General features: G+C 40.9%; 1 long non-coding RNA gene across 2 annotated transcripts in view; it reads left to right on the forward strand.

Annotated features, from left to right (window-relative positions):
* Window positions 1-11,399, forward strand: part of LOC147577585 (uncharacterized) — a 61,028-nt gene extending 49,629 nt beyond the window's left edge. For both annotated transcript variants that reach the window (XR_015240415.1, XR_015240414.1), the window contains exons 4-5: window positions 5,896-5,997; window positions 11,031-11,399. This is a non-coding gene — a long non-coding RNA (uncharacterized LOC147577585). The remainder of the gene's footprint in view (window positions 1-5,895; window positions 5,998-11,030) is intronic.
* The last annotated feature ends 6,255 nt before the right edge of the window (window positions 11,400-17,654 follow it).

The following is a 17,654-nucleotide window of genomic DNA, read 5'->3' on the forward strand; positions in this document are numbered from 1 at the left end:
AAGGTGTGTATGGCACAGTTCCTGCTTCCAGGAGCACACAGTCTCCTGAAAGAAAAGAGAAGCGCAGGATGTTGAAATGGGACTTTTGTCTCTCTTTTTGGCTAAGGCACCAAGTCAATAGATACAACAGCAATGACATTGCAAAGCGAGGCATGTGGTTTCCCAGGCAGGACTGCAAAGGAGGTCACTGGGAAGCCAGCTTTGAGGCCCCAGCTGACCACCAGCTGCAGCCTATACAAAACACTGGAGAGGCCAAGAGAGACGCTGGAGGTTAGACAGAGGACTCCTTTGAAGAGAAATAGGCAGTGTGCACTGAGTTTTATCCCTCCATGGAGGGGGAGGTGGTGCTGCTACCTTCTTTCCTCAGTCTGTGAGGGTGACTTCAAAAACACCTTTGGACAGCTTGTCAGGTATTCCAAGGAAAATGGGTAACTCAGGGGACCAGAGTCTGGGTATGTGGATTTTCACGAGTGAGAGGTTGGCTGAGGCCACAGAGAAAAGGTCTGTGTGCCCGCACTTGAACTGACTGCAGGCCAAAGATGCATGTTCACTGTGGACCAGAGGTGAGTGTGTGTGTGAGAGAGAGAGAGCCCTGGGGGATTATCATAGAGAAGGCCCAGAGCAGAAAGAAGCTAGAGGAATTGCTATGTGACCATGGGCCAAAGGAGGGCTTTTAAGTGACCAGCTAGATGGGACTCTTCTGCCTGAGTCACAGGCATGATAGGTGGGAAATAGCCCCAGTTTTGGGGGGCAGGAAGGAGGCTCAGAGAAAGAATTGGCTTCACACAGGAGTCATGTGACCAAAGGCTGCTTCCTCTGCCCCTTCTCTGATTCTAACCTTGGCAAGGACAGAGGTACAGCCAGCAAGGTGAGTGAAAGAGAGAAAAAACCAACCACATGGTTCCAAGGGCCCACCAGAAGGAGGCCCAAACCGATAGGGAGGGACTTTAACGTTAAATGGAAATTTGACCATTATATGGGCTGGATGTTGTGAACGTATTATCTGAGAGAAGCAAGAAGCCGCGAGGCCTGCCTGAGATTTCATATGGTGGCAGAGAAAGAGCCAGCCCCTCCAGTGGGTTGAACCCACTCTTTTAGGGTAAGGAAACACTGTGTTCTGATTGTACTTGGTGATTTTCCCTCTTTCCAGTACTGGTTCTATGCACACATAACGATGATCTCAGGCAGAATAACGTATCCGTCTCTTGTTGCCTCAGTGCACACCCATTGGACTCCTCCTCTGTGCCAGACCCAGCCGACTCTGGGGAACAACAGGGAACAAAACCAGGCAAGGCCTTGACCCTTCAGAGAACTGACAGTCCAGCTGGGGAGACTCTAGACCCTATGAAACAAACTCACGTGCAGCATGTTTTGAGAATGTGATGAGGGAAGAATCACACAGGAGTGGAGTAGAAAAGAGGAAAGTCTTCCTGGAAGAGAGAGGACGGAGTTGGGTCCTGCAGAAGTGGCCAGCCCTGGGTGGGAAGCAATGGCCAAGAAGGCTCTCCAGACAGAGTGACCAGTGTTCAGGCACATCATGGGAGAGGAGTGGTCCAATGTCGTGTCAGCACAGAGTGTGCAAAAGGCCAAATGAGTATGAGTCTATTATAGGAAATAGAACACAGTAGGCAAATCTACAGAGATGGGAAGCAGATTGGTGATTGCCTAGGGTTGGGGGGGTTGCTAATGAGCACAGGGGCTCTTGCTGGGAAAAGGAAATTTCCGAAAATTTGATTGAGATGATGGTTACCTTAAATACATTAAATATACTGAAACCATTGAATTAGACACTTCAAATGAGTGAATTTCATGGTATATGAATTATATCTCAAAAAAGCTGCTAAAAAAAGAATCCAGTCACAGCACAATAAATATAGATGATACAATCCGTAGAGAATTCAGAATCTGGCAACACTAGACAACATGTCATTTAAGAATAGGTGGCAAAACTATAAAGAAATCAGGGGAATCCAGTCAATAATATTGTAATAACTTTGTACAGTGACAGATGATAACTAGACTTACTGTGGGGATATTATAGGGTATTGTATGTCAATTATACTTCAGTAATAAAAAAAAAAAAAGAAAGAAAGGGAATGATCCTGCAAATGTCAGGGCAAAATTCGTTCTTGGAGGCAGGAGGGAAACAGGTAAATGGGGAGTACAGAAGTCAGTGACCATCTAACAAAGCCAACATAGCTGAGTCTTACCGTGACTGGTGGTTTCACAGGCATGATCTTTATAAAAATAATTGTACATCCCTTAGGAACAATCTTTTGAATGTATGACATGTTTCAAAATAAATAAAGACAAAAGGGGAGGAGGATAAATGAGAGACAGGACCAAAAGTCCCCTGGCACTCATGGGGAAGAGTCCAGAGCACGAGGTGAGACCTAACAAGGGAGACGATGGGGAGCCATTGAACGTACTTGAGGAGACAGCAAGGGGATGGGAGAGGTAGTTTAGGAAGGTAACCAGGCTCTGTGAGCAAGATGGATGGGAGCAGGGAGTGGCCCTGGGTGGGGAGAAGTTCCAGGGGAGAGAGAACAGGGTCTGAGCATGTGCAGTGGGCCAGTCGGGGAGGGGGTGCCATGGGAATGGCGTGAGGACCACCGTGCAGAAATCAGTGATGTAAGAGTAAGAGATGAAGGATGCCTGGGAGAATGAATGACAGCATGGTGGGCAGAGATAGGGAGTCAGGGAGGAGGGGCTGGAGGGAAGCAGAGATGAATAGTTTAGCCTTGGCTACGTATGGAGTATAAGAAACTACTATATTATAAAATGAGGGATCTCAGGAGCTTGCAACTATAACTCTTGGCAAATTGTAGGTTCCCACATAATTATGGGATCTTTCCAAGTTCTATTTGGACCAGGTTCTTTAAGGAACTTGCCTGTCTTTTGTAGTCCCAACCCTCTCTGTATCTCAGCCTGATCTGCAGTCCCCGCCTCCCACCACTTTCCAAGATGTAGAAGGAGATGAGTCCTGTTGGTTTAGCCCGGGGCCTTGGCAGTGACGATTTGAGAGGAGGCTTTTTGGCTTCCCAGCTCTGAAAACTCTCCTTGAATAAATTGTTCTTGGCTACCCCAGCTTCCTGCTGCTCTGGGAACCTTATCTGGCATAGCTTGTGAGAGGAGCAGAAATGAAGGTCCCCAGGAGGTAAAGACTCCTAAGGCTAGGACCTGAAGGAAGAACAAGCTCATCCAGTTCCAGGTGGGAGGAGCAGGCGGGCAGGTGCCAGCGAGAGACAGCGTGAGTGGAGCTGACAGGGAGGGGCCCGAGAGCAAGCCAAGGGCCAAACTGTGCAAGCAGTTAGACTGGACTGACTATTTACCCTAAGGGTAACTGAAGCTATTGAAGGTTTTGAAGTAGGGAAATGATATGATCGGTTTCTACTTGTGGCTAATGAACATTTACTGTGCGCCAGGAATCCTTCAATCTTTTCATCTACACTATCTTATTTAATCTTTTTAGTGGCTCTATGGGACTGGATATGATCCATCCATCCATCCATCCACCCATCCACCCACTCAACTCTCCATCCTTCCATCCATCCATCCCTCCATCCCTCCATCCCTCCATTCCCTCCATCAATCTAATCATCCATCCATCCATCCATCCATCCATCCATCCATTCATCCATCCACCCAACTAACAAGTTTTTAAAAATTGAAGACAGCTTTGTGCTAGTCACTGTACTCATGTTCTTTGGACAGATGAGGAAATTGAAGAGTCCTCACTCCTAGAAGTTCAAATCAATTCTTTAAAAAAAATTTGTTTTTTAGTTTATTTTTGAGAGAGAGAGAGAGAGAGAGAGAGAGAGAGAGAGAGAGAGTGCGAGCAGGGAAGGGGCGGAGAGAGTGGGAAGCACAGAATCTGAAGCAGGCTCCAGGCTCTGAGCTGTCAGAACAGAACGGAGCCCGATGCGGGGCTCCAACTCACAATCTGCGAGATCGTAGATCATGACCTAAGCCAAAGTCGGTACTTAACTGACTGAGCCGCCCGGCACTTAACTGACCTACAGCCTAGGTCAAATCAAGGCTGTAACTAGAAAGAGGCTTGGCCAGAATTCAATTCCAGGAAAGCAGACTCCAGCGCCTGGGGTTTTCCACTGGATCAGAGGCATTGCTCAGGTCTCTTTTCAGGGTAGGACTGCAGGTCCTGGGTGAGTCCTAAAGGCAAGGTCACCTGGGATCCTGAAGTATGAATTGGTCTTCAGTAAAATGAGGGGGTTGCTGAGGCCACTATATATGAGATGAATAGAATAAAAAGCACATGTGTGAATGAGTTTGGCAGACCTGGTTACCTGCCATTTCTCTGCCTTCTTTCTTGCTAACAGACGTCTGATTTGGGGGGTGGGGCATGCTGGGAAAAGCAAAGTGTGGGGGAACCACAGTGTATCTAGTTTCTATAGAGACTTGTGATTGGTTTGAAACCAATCATGGCTAAGCTAATACTGTTTGTTAGGTACTCACCTTTTCTGCCCCCTTTGCAGCTAGTGGGGGGCCAGCCATGTGACCAAGTTTTGGCCAGTGAAACAACGGGGAAGTCTGTTGAGGGCTTTTAAAAAATGGTTTTGATTGCCCTGATGGAAAGCAAGAAAATCAGCCCTGTCTATCTGGCTGCCTTACTGCATCCTGACTTTGAATGCAGCCATGATTCCTGGAGCTGTGGTAGCCATCTTGTGACCATGAGGCAATAGACACAAAGACAAAAAGCCAGCAAACGAGGTGGCAGGATAGAAAGAGCTGGGTTCTTAATGTACTTGAGCAGCTAACAAATGGCAGCAAGGGCTTCCCTCCAGACTGCTAATATGTGAAAAAAGTAAATCCCTAGGAGTTAACATTTTTTTCCATTACCTCTAGTTGACCATGTGCTAACTGATATAATAAGCATGGTGAGGAGAAGGCAGGAAGGAGAGAACTTATTTGGAGTGTAGGGTGATGTGAAGGCACCAATGGGAATGTGGCTTTGTTTTCTCATTACTTTATGTGTTGTAAATCTTGAAGACAGGGTCACTTTTTCTTTTCTGTTTTTATCTTTTCCCTTCTGTACTCGCCTAACTTCCCCCTTCCCTTTCGCCCACATCAAGCCCCCATGCACCATGACTTGGTTTGGAATGAAGAAATTTCCCCTTTGTTGATTCTCACTCTACCTTTGTCAAGTTATCAAAAATTTTCCAGATAGGGCAGACACCTAAACTCTTTCACTGTACTCATGAAAACTTTTACAGATGCTTCGCTTATTATTTTCTTTAATGCCCAGAAGGGAAGCTGGTAATTTAGAAACTTACATGGTCCTTTGAGAAGAGGAAAGGCCTCAAGCCAAAAATGTCATAAAAGAATTTGGAGGGGAGGGGAGGGCAGTTGTAAAAATAAAATGAGAGAGACAATGGAAGAAAAGGAAAGAAAAGATACAAGGGAGTCTTTTGAATCACTGGCATTTTCATGCTCTCACAAGTTATCGTCAGCAAAACCTACATGACCCCCTACCCCCACCCACCACACACTTTCTGCTTAACTCCCAGCAGTGGACTGATGTCTCTTCTATCAGGGGAGACATATTTCTGAGATATCTAATTCTAATAGCTTGCACGACAGCACTGTTAGTTACTTTGCATACAGCTGTTACCCCAACTTCCCTTATTCCAAGTGAACAGCGTCCCATTTTTAATTACCCTCCAAAGTGTGGCAGCACTATTCAGATTAGGATGGCCTTGCAGTGGCTTCAGACCTAGGTTAGGGAGTTGTTTTCCCTTCCCAGGGATTGGTTTATGAATGGCCCTGTGACACAGTTTTGGCCATTGAGACGAGAGGGGAAAGCTGGTAGGGATTTTATGGGGAAGTTTCCTTTCTTTTTAGAAGAGGTGGGCATGTTTGTTGTTGTTGTTTTTTCAGATTCTGGTGTGGATGTGTAAAGAGGTGATGCCTGGAACGATGACAGCCTTTTGCGGACCATTAGAGGAGCTCTCCAAAGGATAAGCCAGCATACTAAGGATGGTAAAAAGAAAAAGAGTCTGGGTTTTTGGTTTTGTTTCACCTCCATATTAACCAACTCTGGAAATATTCCCCTTTCGAACTTAATGTTTTATTATTAGACTGACTGATCAGAAAGAAGACTGGGTAAAGGTGAATCTTCAGATTCTTGCAGTGCCAGAGAATAAGGAAGTGCTAAACTGCCACCCCCAAGGGGCTATGTCAAAGGGACACAGCTGAAAGACCTTCCAATGGCCCAAACTGGGACCATTTGAGCAATAAAATAATTGAAAGGTGCTGGATTATAACCTGAAGTATAAAATAAATATCCACAAGTCCATACTAATATAAAAAAGTGAATAAATACATGAAGAAGAATGGAGGAATCTCCTGGGCAGAAAAATTCCAAATAATTCACGTAGATATTATGTCCTCAAAGAAGTGAAGCCTAACTGCCCACTCCCTAAGTGTGGAATTCCTTTAGAAGGAACCGCTTCCTTCTAAAGAGTAAACTATGGAAACTGGGGAGAAAAGGTTTACTCCACAGCGGAGAATCTTGACACATGTGACCTCAGCTGGTGATCAAGGTCAACATCAACAGGGGTTAAGTCATACTGATAGAATGTACCTCTGATATCATGTGGTAAGAATGGCACTTTATCTCTCTGGTTTTCCTTCCCCAGACCCATAATCCCTTTCTAATCATGAGACTAACATCAGACAAACCCAAATTTAGGTATGATCTAAAAAATTCTTACTTGGTACTCTGCAAAGCTATCGAAATCATCAAAAACAAAGACAATCTGAGGAACTGTCATAGCAAGAGAAGCTCAAGGAGACTTGGTGATTGACCAGAATGCGAGATCCTGGAAGGGATCCTGGATATGAGGTAAAAACAAAGGAAATTTGAGTAAAGTATGGAGTTTAGTTAATAAGAATGTATCAACGTTGGTTTATAAATTTTTTTAAGTTTATTTATTTTGAGAGAGAGAGAGAGAGAGAGCACATGTGTGTGTGAGTAGGGGGAGGGGGAGAGAGAGGGAGACGGAATGAATCTCAGGCAGGCTCTGCACTGTCCAGTACAGATCCCGATGTGGGGCTCAAACTCGCGAACCGTGAGATCATGGCCTGAGCCGAAATCAGATGCTTAACCCACTGAGCCACCCAGGTGCCCTGATTCACAAATTGTGACAAATTTACCATACTAACATGAGATGTTAATAATAGGGAAAAGCAGGGGAGGTAGATAGGGATTCTCAGCGTTATCTTCACAAAGTTTCTATAAACCCAAAACTATTTTAAAATTCAAAGTTGATTTTAAAAAAGAGAGATACCAATATTAAGAATGAGAAAGATTCTAGTCAATACAGGATATTAAAAGGATAATATTATGAACAACTTTATGCCAATTTATTTGGTAAGTTAGACGAAAAGGACACAATTGTTAAAGACCCAAGCTACTAAAGTCACCCAGGAAGAAACTTAATATAGTGTAGATAACTTAAGTAGCCCATGGCTATTAAGGAAATTTCATATCTAGTTTAAAACTTTTCCACAGAGAAAACTTCCAGCTCCGTTAGTTTCACTGAGAAATTCTATCAAACATTTAAGGTAAAACTATGGCCAGTCTCACACTTCTAGCCTTCATTCCAGAAGGCTAGCATTACCCTGATATCAAAACCAGCATAAGATATTATGCGAAAACTATACCCCACTATACTTCATGCAAAAATGCTGAGCAAAATTTTAGCAAACTGAATTCAACAATATGTAAAAGGGATAATACATCATGAGTAAATGAGGTTTATCCCAGGAAGGAAAGCTTGATTTAACATTTGAATGTCAATCAGTGTAATCTGTATTAACAAAATAACAATAAACAGAAGAAACTGAGCACTAATACACATTAACAGAACAAAAAAGGAAAAACCATATGATCATCTCAATGCAGAAAAAGCTTTTGACAAAATTCAACATCTATTCCTGATAAAACTCCAGCAACTAGAAACAAAAGAGAATTTTCTTCAACCTGATAAAGACATCTATGAAAACCCACAGCTAGTATAATATTTGCTGGGAAAGAGAATGCTTCACTCCTAAGATCAGGAGTGAGACAAAGGTGCTTACCATGGTAAGCAAGGTTGTACTGCAAGGTTGTGCCAAGGTTGTACTGCGGTTTCTATACGCTGCAATAAAGCAAGAAAAAGAGATAAACATTTATATTTTGAGAAAGAAGTCAACCTGGCTTTATTTACAGATGACATGGTCATCTCTGTGTAAAGTTGTATGAAATCAGTGAGTTTAGCAAGATTGCAGAATCAATATACAAGATGAATATACAAAATCAATAGTATTTCTGTACATTAGCGATAAGAAAATCAGAAATTGAAAACTTTGAAGTATGCCATTGACAAAATCATAACAGATATGAAATACTTGGAAGTCTAAAGATGTGAGGGGCGCCTGGGTGGCTCAGTCAATTAAGTGTCCGACGTTGGGTCAGGTCATGATCTCAGGGTTTGTGAGTTCAAGCCCTGTATTGGGCTCTGTGCTGACAGCTTGGAGCCTGGAGCCTGCTTCGGATTCTGTGTATCCCTCTCTCTCTGCCCCTCCTCCACTTGTTCACATTCTCTCTCTCTCTCAAAAAATAAAATAAAATAAAATAAAATAAAATAAAATAAAATAAAATAAAATAAAATAAAGTTAAAATTTTTTTTTAAATTAAAAAAAAGAGAGATGTGAAAGACCTGTCACTGAAAACTCTGTAACTTGTTGCAATAAATGAAAGAAGACCTAAATAGATGGGAAATATACATGTTGATGAATTGGGAGACTCAGTATTATTACAATGTTAATGATCTCCAATGTAATCTAAAAATTCAATGCAATACAATCAAAATCTCAGAAGCCTATTTGGGGAGTAGAGATTTATTAAACTATTTCTAAAAATCCACATGGAAATACAAAAAGCCCAAAATAACAGCTTCAAAAAATATACGCAAAGTTGGGGGGACTTAATACTACCTGCATTCAAACTAGTTATAAAGTGCCAGTAACCAAGATGCAGTGTGTTATTTGCTAAAAGATAGACAAATATAGACAGAGAATAGACTGGAAAGTTCATAAATAGAGCATTTATATATGCTCTCTCTAGACATAGACAACTTATTTGGGACAAACCTACAAAGGCAATTTAGTGAAGCTTTCTCGTCTCTGCAACAGGTGGTGCTGGGATAATTATACATCCAGATGCAAAAAAAAAAATTAACGTCAGTACCTCATACTATGTACAAAAACAACCCCAAGTAGGTCATAGACCTAAATGTGAAAGTAAAATTAGAAAACTTTTGGAATAAAATATAAAAAAAAAAAATCTTTGTGATCCTGAGTTAGACGACAATTTGTTAGATACACCACAAAAAGCATGACCCATAAAAGAAAAAATTGTTAAGTTGCACTTCATCAGAATTAAGCACTTTTGGGGCGCCTGGGTGGCGCAGTCGGTTAAGCGTCCGACCTCAGCCAGGTCACGATCTCGCGGTCCGTGAGTTCGAGCCCCGCGTCAGGCTCTGGGCTGATGGCTCAGAGCCTGGAGCCTGTTTCCGATTCTGTGTCTCCCTCTCTCTCTGCCCCTCCCCCGTTCATGCTCTGTCTCTCTCTGTCCCAAAAATAAATAAACGTTGAAAAAAAAATTTAAAAAAAAAAAAAAAGAATTAAGCACTTTTTAGTCTCTTCAGTGAATGGTATTGGGAAAACTGGATATCCAGGAGCAAATGTAAGAAACTAAACTCTTACATCACACACAAAAATCAACTCAAAATGGGTTGAAGAATTAACAGTGAGATCCAAAACTGTAAAACTCTCAGATAAAAACATAGGGGAGAATCTTCAGGACCTAGGTCTTGACATTGATTGTATGGATATGACACCAAAAGCACAGGCAATAAAAACAAAAATAAGGGAGACTACATCAAACTAAAGAGTTTTCTGTACATTAAAATGAACAATCGACAGAATGAAAAGGCAAACTATGGAGTGGGAGCAAATATTTGTAAACCATGTATCTGATAAGTGGTCTCCCAAATGTTTACGGAGCTCCTAGAACTCAACAGTAAAACAACTAATAACTTGATTGAAAAAAATGGGCTGGGGATTTGAATAGATGATTCTCCAAAACAACATACCAATGTCCAACAGGTGTATGAAAAAAATACTCAATGTCAAAAAAAAAAAAAGCAACAAAAACAAAACCCCAAACAACTCAATGTCATTAATCATTAGGGAAAAATAAATCAAAACCGCAGGGGCTATCACCTCATACCTGTTGGTGTATAACAGGGTGGCCATTATATTAAAAATAAACAGGGGCGCCTGGGTGGCTCAGTTGGTTAAGCGTCTGACTTCGGCTCAGGTCATGATCTCGCAGCTCGTGGGTTCGAGCCCCGCATCAGGCTCTGTGCTGACAGCTCAGAGCCTGGAGCCTGCTTTGGATTCTGTGTCTCCCTCTCTCTCTGCCCCACCCCCCGCTTACACTCTGTCTCCCTCTCTCAAAAATAAATAAAACGTTAGGGGCGCCTGGGTGGTGCAGTCGGTTAAGCGTCTGACTTCAGCCAGGTCACGATCTCGCGGTCCGTGAGTTCGAGCCCCGCGTCGGGCTCTGGGCTGATGGCTCAGAGCCTGGAGGCTGTTTCCGATTCTGTGTCTCCCTCTCTCTCTGCCCCTCCCCCGTTCATGCTCTGTCTCTCTCTGTCCCAAAAATAAATAAACGTTGAAAAAAAAAATTTAAAAAAACAACAAAAAAAAAAAACGTTAAAAAAAATAAACAAACAAAACCTGAAAGATAACAAGAGCTGTCAGGAAAGTGGAGAAATTAGAATCTTCGCATACTGTCAAGGCAATGCAAAATAGGGCGACGATTATGGAAAACAGTATGGAGCTTCCTCAGAAAATTAAAAATAGAAGTACTTCATAATCCAACAATCCCACTTCTGGGTTTTTTCCTAAAAGAATTGAAATAGGATCTCAAAGAGATTTTAGCACTCTTTTGTCCTCTGCAGCACTATTCACAATAGTCAAGATGTGGGAACTACCAAAAAGTTCACCAACAGATGAATGAATGGAGAAAATGTGACGTATACATACAATGGGATATTACTCAGCCTTCAAGGACATTCTGCAAGATGTGACAACCCCGGGTGAAACTTGAGGACATCATACTAAGTGGAAGAAGCCAGAAAAAACAGAAAGGTAAATAATGTGTGAGGTATCTAAAATAGTCAAACTCATAAAATCAAAGAGTAGAATGGTGGTTACCAGGGGCTGGGGGAAAGGGGAAATTGGGAGTTATTAATCAATGGGCAGAAAGTTTCAGCCAAGCAAGATGAGTAATTTTGAGAGATCTGCTGTATGACCTTGTACTTACGGTCAACAATGAGTTAACGCACTTAAAAATTTTTTGAGAAGGTAGGTCTCGTGTTAGGTGTTCTTGCCACATTAAATTAAAAAAATATATAAACCTTTGCTCTTATAAGCCCCTAGAAGAGAATGAAAAGACAAGCCACAGACAGGGATACAATATTTTCAAGTCTTATATCAAATAAAGGTCTTATATACAGACTATATACCAAATATCAAAATTCAATAATTATAACCTAATTGTTTGAATGGGCGAAAAATGTGAACAGACACTTTACCCCCAAAGATATAGGGATGGCAAATAAACACATTAAAAGATGCTCAATATCATTTGTCATTAGGGAAATCCAAACTAAAACCACCCTGAGATACCACTACATATTCATCCCAATGGCAACACAGGTGAATCACTGAATGATAGGAGCCAGCCCCAAAAGTTCATACTATAGGATTCTAAGTTTTATAAAATCCTAGAAAAGCAAATTGATCTGTAGTGACAAGAAACTGTCTACTTGGTTGAGTAAGGTGGGGAGAAGTGACAGGGAGGAATATAAAGATTTGGAGGCGAGGGATATGTTCATTATTGATTGCTGCTCATGGTGGCATATATGTTAGTATATGCATCATTCATGTATACATGTGTCAACACTAACCAAGTTGCACACTTTATACAAAGCTTACTATACCACAATTATAACTCAGTAAATTCTATCTTTAGGAAATAATCACAGATATTTAGGAAATCATCTTTAAAAAATAATCACCAGAAAAATGTATTTATAAGGATATTCATTGCAGAAATATTTACAGTAGCATAGAAACTCAGAGGTAGATTCAAAGCCCAGTGATAGAAAAATGTAAATTGTTCTTTTACATTATAAAAATAAGTATTATACATTTATATAATGTGAGATTTGTGATGGAATTTTACTCACATGAGGAAAGGCATACAGTATGTTACTGAAGAAAAGCAGGATACAAAATCTTGAAATATAATCACAATTTAACTACCGTCTCCCCCTCACACCCACTAGGAGATAACATTCCTGAAAGAGATGCACTAAAATTATCTGAGTGGTGGTATTATGGACGTTTTTTTCCCTTTTATTTTTTAATTTTTTTACTTATTTTACTTAATAAGGTAAAAATTATTTTACCTCCATATTTTCCAAACTTTTTATAATAACCACAATCAACTTTTTTACCCAGAAAATAACATCTTTTTTTTTTTTTCAACGTTTATTTATTTTTGGGACAGAGAGAGACAGAGCATGAACGGGCGAGGGGCAGAGAGAGAGGGAGACACAGAATCGGAAACAGGCTCCAGGCTCTGAGCCATCAGCCCAGAGCCTGACGCGGGGCACGAACCCACGGACCGAGAGATCGTGACCTGGCTGAAGTCGGACGCTTAACCGACTGCGCCACCCAGGCGCCCCAACATCTTTTAAAAAATATAATTTATGGTCAAGTTAACTAATATACAGAGTATATACCGTGTGCTCTTGGCTTCAGATTTCCTTGATTCGTCACTTGCACAAAACATCCAGTGCTCATCCTAACAAGGGCCCTCTTCAATGCCCATCACCCATTTTCCTTGCCCTCCACACCCCCCACTCCTTTCCACCCTCAGTTTGTTCTCTGTATTCAAAAGTCTATGGTTTGCCTCCCTCTCTATTTGTAACAATATATATTTTTTTCATTCCCTCTCCCATGGTCTTCTGTTAAGTTTCTCAGGATCCACATATGAGTGAAAACATATGGTATCTGTCTTTCTCTGCCTGGCTTATTTCACTTAGCATAATACCCTCTAGTTCCATCCATGTTGTTGCAAATGGTGAGATTTCATTCTTTTTTGTTGCCGAGTACTATTCCAGTGTGTGTGTGTGTGTGTGTGTGTGTGTGTGTGTGTATCACATCTTCTTTATCCATCAGTTGATGGACATTTGGGATATTTCCATAATTTGGCTATTGTTGATAGCGCTTCTATAAACATTGGGGTACGTGTGCCCCTATGAATCTGTACTCCCGTATTCTTTGGACAAATTCCTAGTAGTGCTATTGCTGGGTTGTAGGGTAATTCAATCTTTAATATTTTTAATATTTATTTATTTTTGTGAGAGAGACAGAGAGAGACAGAGCACGAGCAGGGGAGGGACAGAGAGAGAAGGAGACACAGAATCTGAAGCAGGCTCCAGGCTCTGAGCCGTCAGCACAGAGCCCGATGTGGGGCTTGAACCCACAAACCGTGAGATCATGACCTGAGCCGAAGTCGGACGCTCAACCAACTAAGCCACCCAGGTGCCCCAAAACCACAATTTCCTTACCCATTCATCACTTGATGGACATTTAGGCTCTTTCCATCATTTGGCTTTGTTGAAAGTGCTGCTATGAACATTGGGGTACAAGTGCCCCTATGCATCAGCACTCCTGTATCCCTTGGGTAAATTCCTAGCAATGCTATTGCTGGGTCATAGGGTAGATCTAGTTTTAATTTGTTTGAGGAACCTCCACACTGTTTTCCAGAGCGGCTGCACCAGTTTGCATTCCCACCAACAGTGCAAGAGGGTTCCCGTTTCTCCACATCCTCTCCAGCATCTATAGTCTCCTGAGTTGTTCAGTTTAGCCACTCTGACCGGCATGAGGTGGTATCTCAGTGCGGTTTTGATTTGTATTTCCCTGATGAGGAGCAACGTTGAGCATCTTTTCATGCGCCTGTTGGCCATCTGGGTGTCTTCTTTAGAGAAGTGTCTATTCATGTTTTCTGCCCATTTCTTCACTGGATTATTTGTTTTTCAGGTGTGGAGTTTGGTGAGCTCTTTATAGATTTTGGATACTAGCCCTTTGTCCGATATGTCATTTGCAAATATCTTTTCCCATTCCATTGGTTGCCTTTTAGTTTTGTTGAGTGTTTCCTTTGTAGTGCAGAAGCTTTTTATCTTCATGAGGTCCCAATAGTTCATTTTTGCTTTTAATTCCCTTGCCTTTGGGGATGTGTCAAGTAAGAAATTGCTGCGGCTGAGATCTGAGAGGTTTTTTCCTGCTTTCTCCTCTAGGGTTTTGATGGTTTCCTGTCTCACATTCAGGTCCTTCATCCATTTTGAGTTTATTTTTGTGAATGGTGTAAGAAAGTGGTCTAGTTTCATTCTTCTGCATGTTGCTGCCCAGATCTCCCAGCACCATTTGCTAAAGAGACTGTCTTTTTTCCATGGGATATTCTTTCCTGCTTTGTCAAAGGTTAGTTGGCCATACATTTGTGGGTCCAGTTCTGGAATCTCTATTCTATTCCATTGGTCTATGCGTCTGTTTTCGTGCCAATACCATACTGTCTTGATGATTACAGCTTTGTGTTAGAGGCTAAAGTCTGGGATTGTGATGCCTCCCGCTCTGGTTTTCTTCTTCAATATTACTTTGGCTATTCAGGTTCTTTTGTGGTTCCATACAAATTTTAGGATTGCTTGTTCTAGCTTCTAGAAGAATGCTGGTGCAATTTTGATTGCATTGAATGTGTAGATAGCTTTTGGTAGTATTGACATTTTAATAATATTTATTCTTGCAATCCATGAGCATGGAATGTTTTTCCATTTCTTTGTATCTTCTTCAATTTCCTTCATAAGCTTTCTATCGTTTTCAGCATACAGATCTTTAACATCTTCAGTTAGGTTTATTCCGAGGTATTTTATGATTCTTGATGCAATTGTGAATGGGATCAGTTTCTTTATTTGTCTTTCTGTTGCTTCATTATTGGTGTATAAAAATGCAACTGACTTCTGTACATTAATTTTGTATCCTGCGACTTTGCTGAATTCATGTATCAGTTCTAGTAGACTTTTGGTGGAGTCTGTCGGGTTTTCCATGTAGAGTTTCATGTCATCTGCAAAAAGTGAAAGCTTGACTTCATCTTTGCCAATTTTGATGCCTTTGATTTCCTTTTGTTGTCTGATTGCTGATGCTAGAACTTCCAACACTATGTTAAACAACAGCAGTGAGAGTGGACATCCCTGTCGTGTTCCTGATCTCAGGGAAAAAGCCCTCAGTTTTTCCCCATTGAGGATGATATTAGCTGTGGGCTTTTCATAAATGGCTTTTATGATGTTTAAGTATGTTCCTTCTATCCCGACTTTCTTGAGGGTTTTTATTAAGAAAGGATGCTTTATTTTGTCAAATGCTTTTTCTGCATCGATTGACAGGATCATATGGTTCATTTCTTTTCCTTTATTAATGTGATGTATCACATGGATTGATTTGCGAATGTTGAACCAGCCCTGCAGTCCAGGAATGAATCTCACTTGATCATGGTGAATAATTCTTTTTTATATGCTGTTGAATTCGATTTGCTAGTATCTTGTTGAGAATTTTTGCATCCATATTCATCAGGGGTATTGGCCTGTAGTTCTCTTTTTTTTTCTGGGTCTCTATCTGGTTTTGGAAGCAAAGTAATGCTGGCTTCATAGAATGAGTCTGGAAGTTTTCCTTCCCTTTCTATTTTTTGGAACAGCTTGAGAAGGATAGGTATTATCTGTGCTTTAAATGTTTAGTAGAATTCCCCAGGGAAGCCATCTGGTCCTGGACTCTTATTTGTTAGGAGATTTTTGATAACTGATTCAACTTCTTCACTGGTTATGGGTCTGTTCAAGTTTTCTATTTCTTCCTGTTTGAGTTTTGGAAGTGTGTGGGTGCTTAGGAATTTGTCCATTTCTTCCAGGTTGTCCAGTTTGTTGGCATATAATTTTTCATAATATTCCCTGATAATTGGTTCTATTTCTGAGGGATTGGTTGTAATAATTCCATTTTCTCCCATGATTTTATCTATTTGAGTCATTTCCCTTTTCTTTTTGAGAAGCCTGGCTAGAGTTTTATCAATTTCGTTTATTTTTTCAAAAAACCAACTCTTGGTTTCATTGATCTGCTCTACAGTTTTTTTAGATTCTATATTGTTTATTTCTGCTCTGATCTTTATTATTTCTCTTCTTCTGCTGGGTTTGGGGTCTTTGCTGTTCTGCTTTTAGTTTCTTTAGGTGTGCTGTTAGATTTTGTATTTGGGATTTTTCTTGTTTCTTGAGATAGGCCTGGATGGCAATGTATTTTCCTCTCAGGACAGCCTTCGCTGCATCCCAAAGTGTTTGGATTGTTGTATTTTCATTTTCATTTGTTTCCATATATTTGAAAATTTCTTCTCTAATTGCCTGGTTGACCCATTCATTCGTTAGTAGGATGTTCTTTAATCTCCGTGCTTTTGGAGGTTTTCCAGACTTTTTCCTGTGGTTGATTTCAAGTTTCATAGTATTGTGATCTGAAAGTGTGCATGGTATGATCTCAATTCTTTTATACTTATGAAGGGCTGTTTTGTGACCCAGTAAGTGATCTATCTTGGAGAAAGTTCCATGTGCACTCGAGAAGAAAGTATATTCCATTGCTTTGGGATGCAGCGTTCTAAATATATCTGTTAAGTCTATCTGATCCAATGTATCATTCAGGGCCCTTGTTTCTTTATTTATTCTGTGTCTAGATGTTCTATCCATTGTTGTAAGTGGAATATTAAAGTCCCCTGCAATTACTACATTCTTATCAATAAGGTTGCTTATGTTTATGTGTTTATGATTAATTGTTTTATATATTTGGGTGTTTCCGAATTCGGTGTATAGACATTTTATAATTGTTAGCACTTCCTGATGGATAGACCCTGTAATTATTATATAATGCCCTTCTTCATCTCTTGTTACAGCCTTTAATTTAAAGTCTAGTTTGTCTGATATAAGTACGGCTACTCCAGCTTTCTTTTGACTTTCACTAGCATGATAGATAGTTCTCCATCCCCTCACTTTCAATCTGAAGGTGTCCTCAGGTCTAAAATGAGTCTTTTGTAGACAGCAAATAGATGGGTCTTGGTGTTTTTTTATCCATTTGGATACCTATGTCTTTTGGTTGGAACATTTAGTCCATTTACATTCAGTGTTATTATTGAAAGATATGGGTTTAGAGTCATTGTGTTGTCTGTAGGTTTCATGCTTGTAGAGATGTCTCTGGTCCTTTGTGGTCCTTGCAACATTTCACTCACAGAGTCCCCCTTAGGATCTCTTGTAGGGCTGGTTTAGTGGTGATGAATTCATTCAGTTTTTGTTTGTTTGGGAAAACCTTTATCTCTCCTTCTATCCTGAATGACAGACTTGCTGGGTAAAGGATTCTTGGCTGCATGTTTTTCTCTGTTCATCACATTGAAGATTTCCTGCCTTTCCTTTCTGGCCTGCCAAGTTTCAGTAGATAGGTCT

Source organism: Puma concolor, chromosome C2 (assembly GCF_028749965.1).
Source record: "Puma concolor isolate L17-30 chromosome C2, mPumCon1.1.hap2, whole genome shotgun sequence".
Classification (NCBI taxonomy): Eukaryota; Metazoa; Chordata; class Mammalia; order Carnivora; family Felidae; genus Puma; species Puma concolor.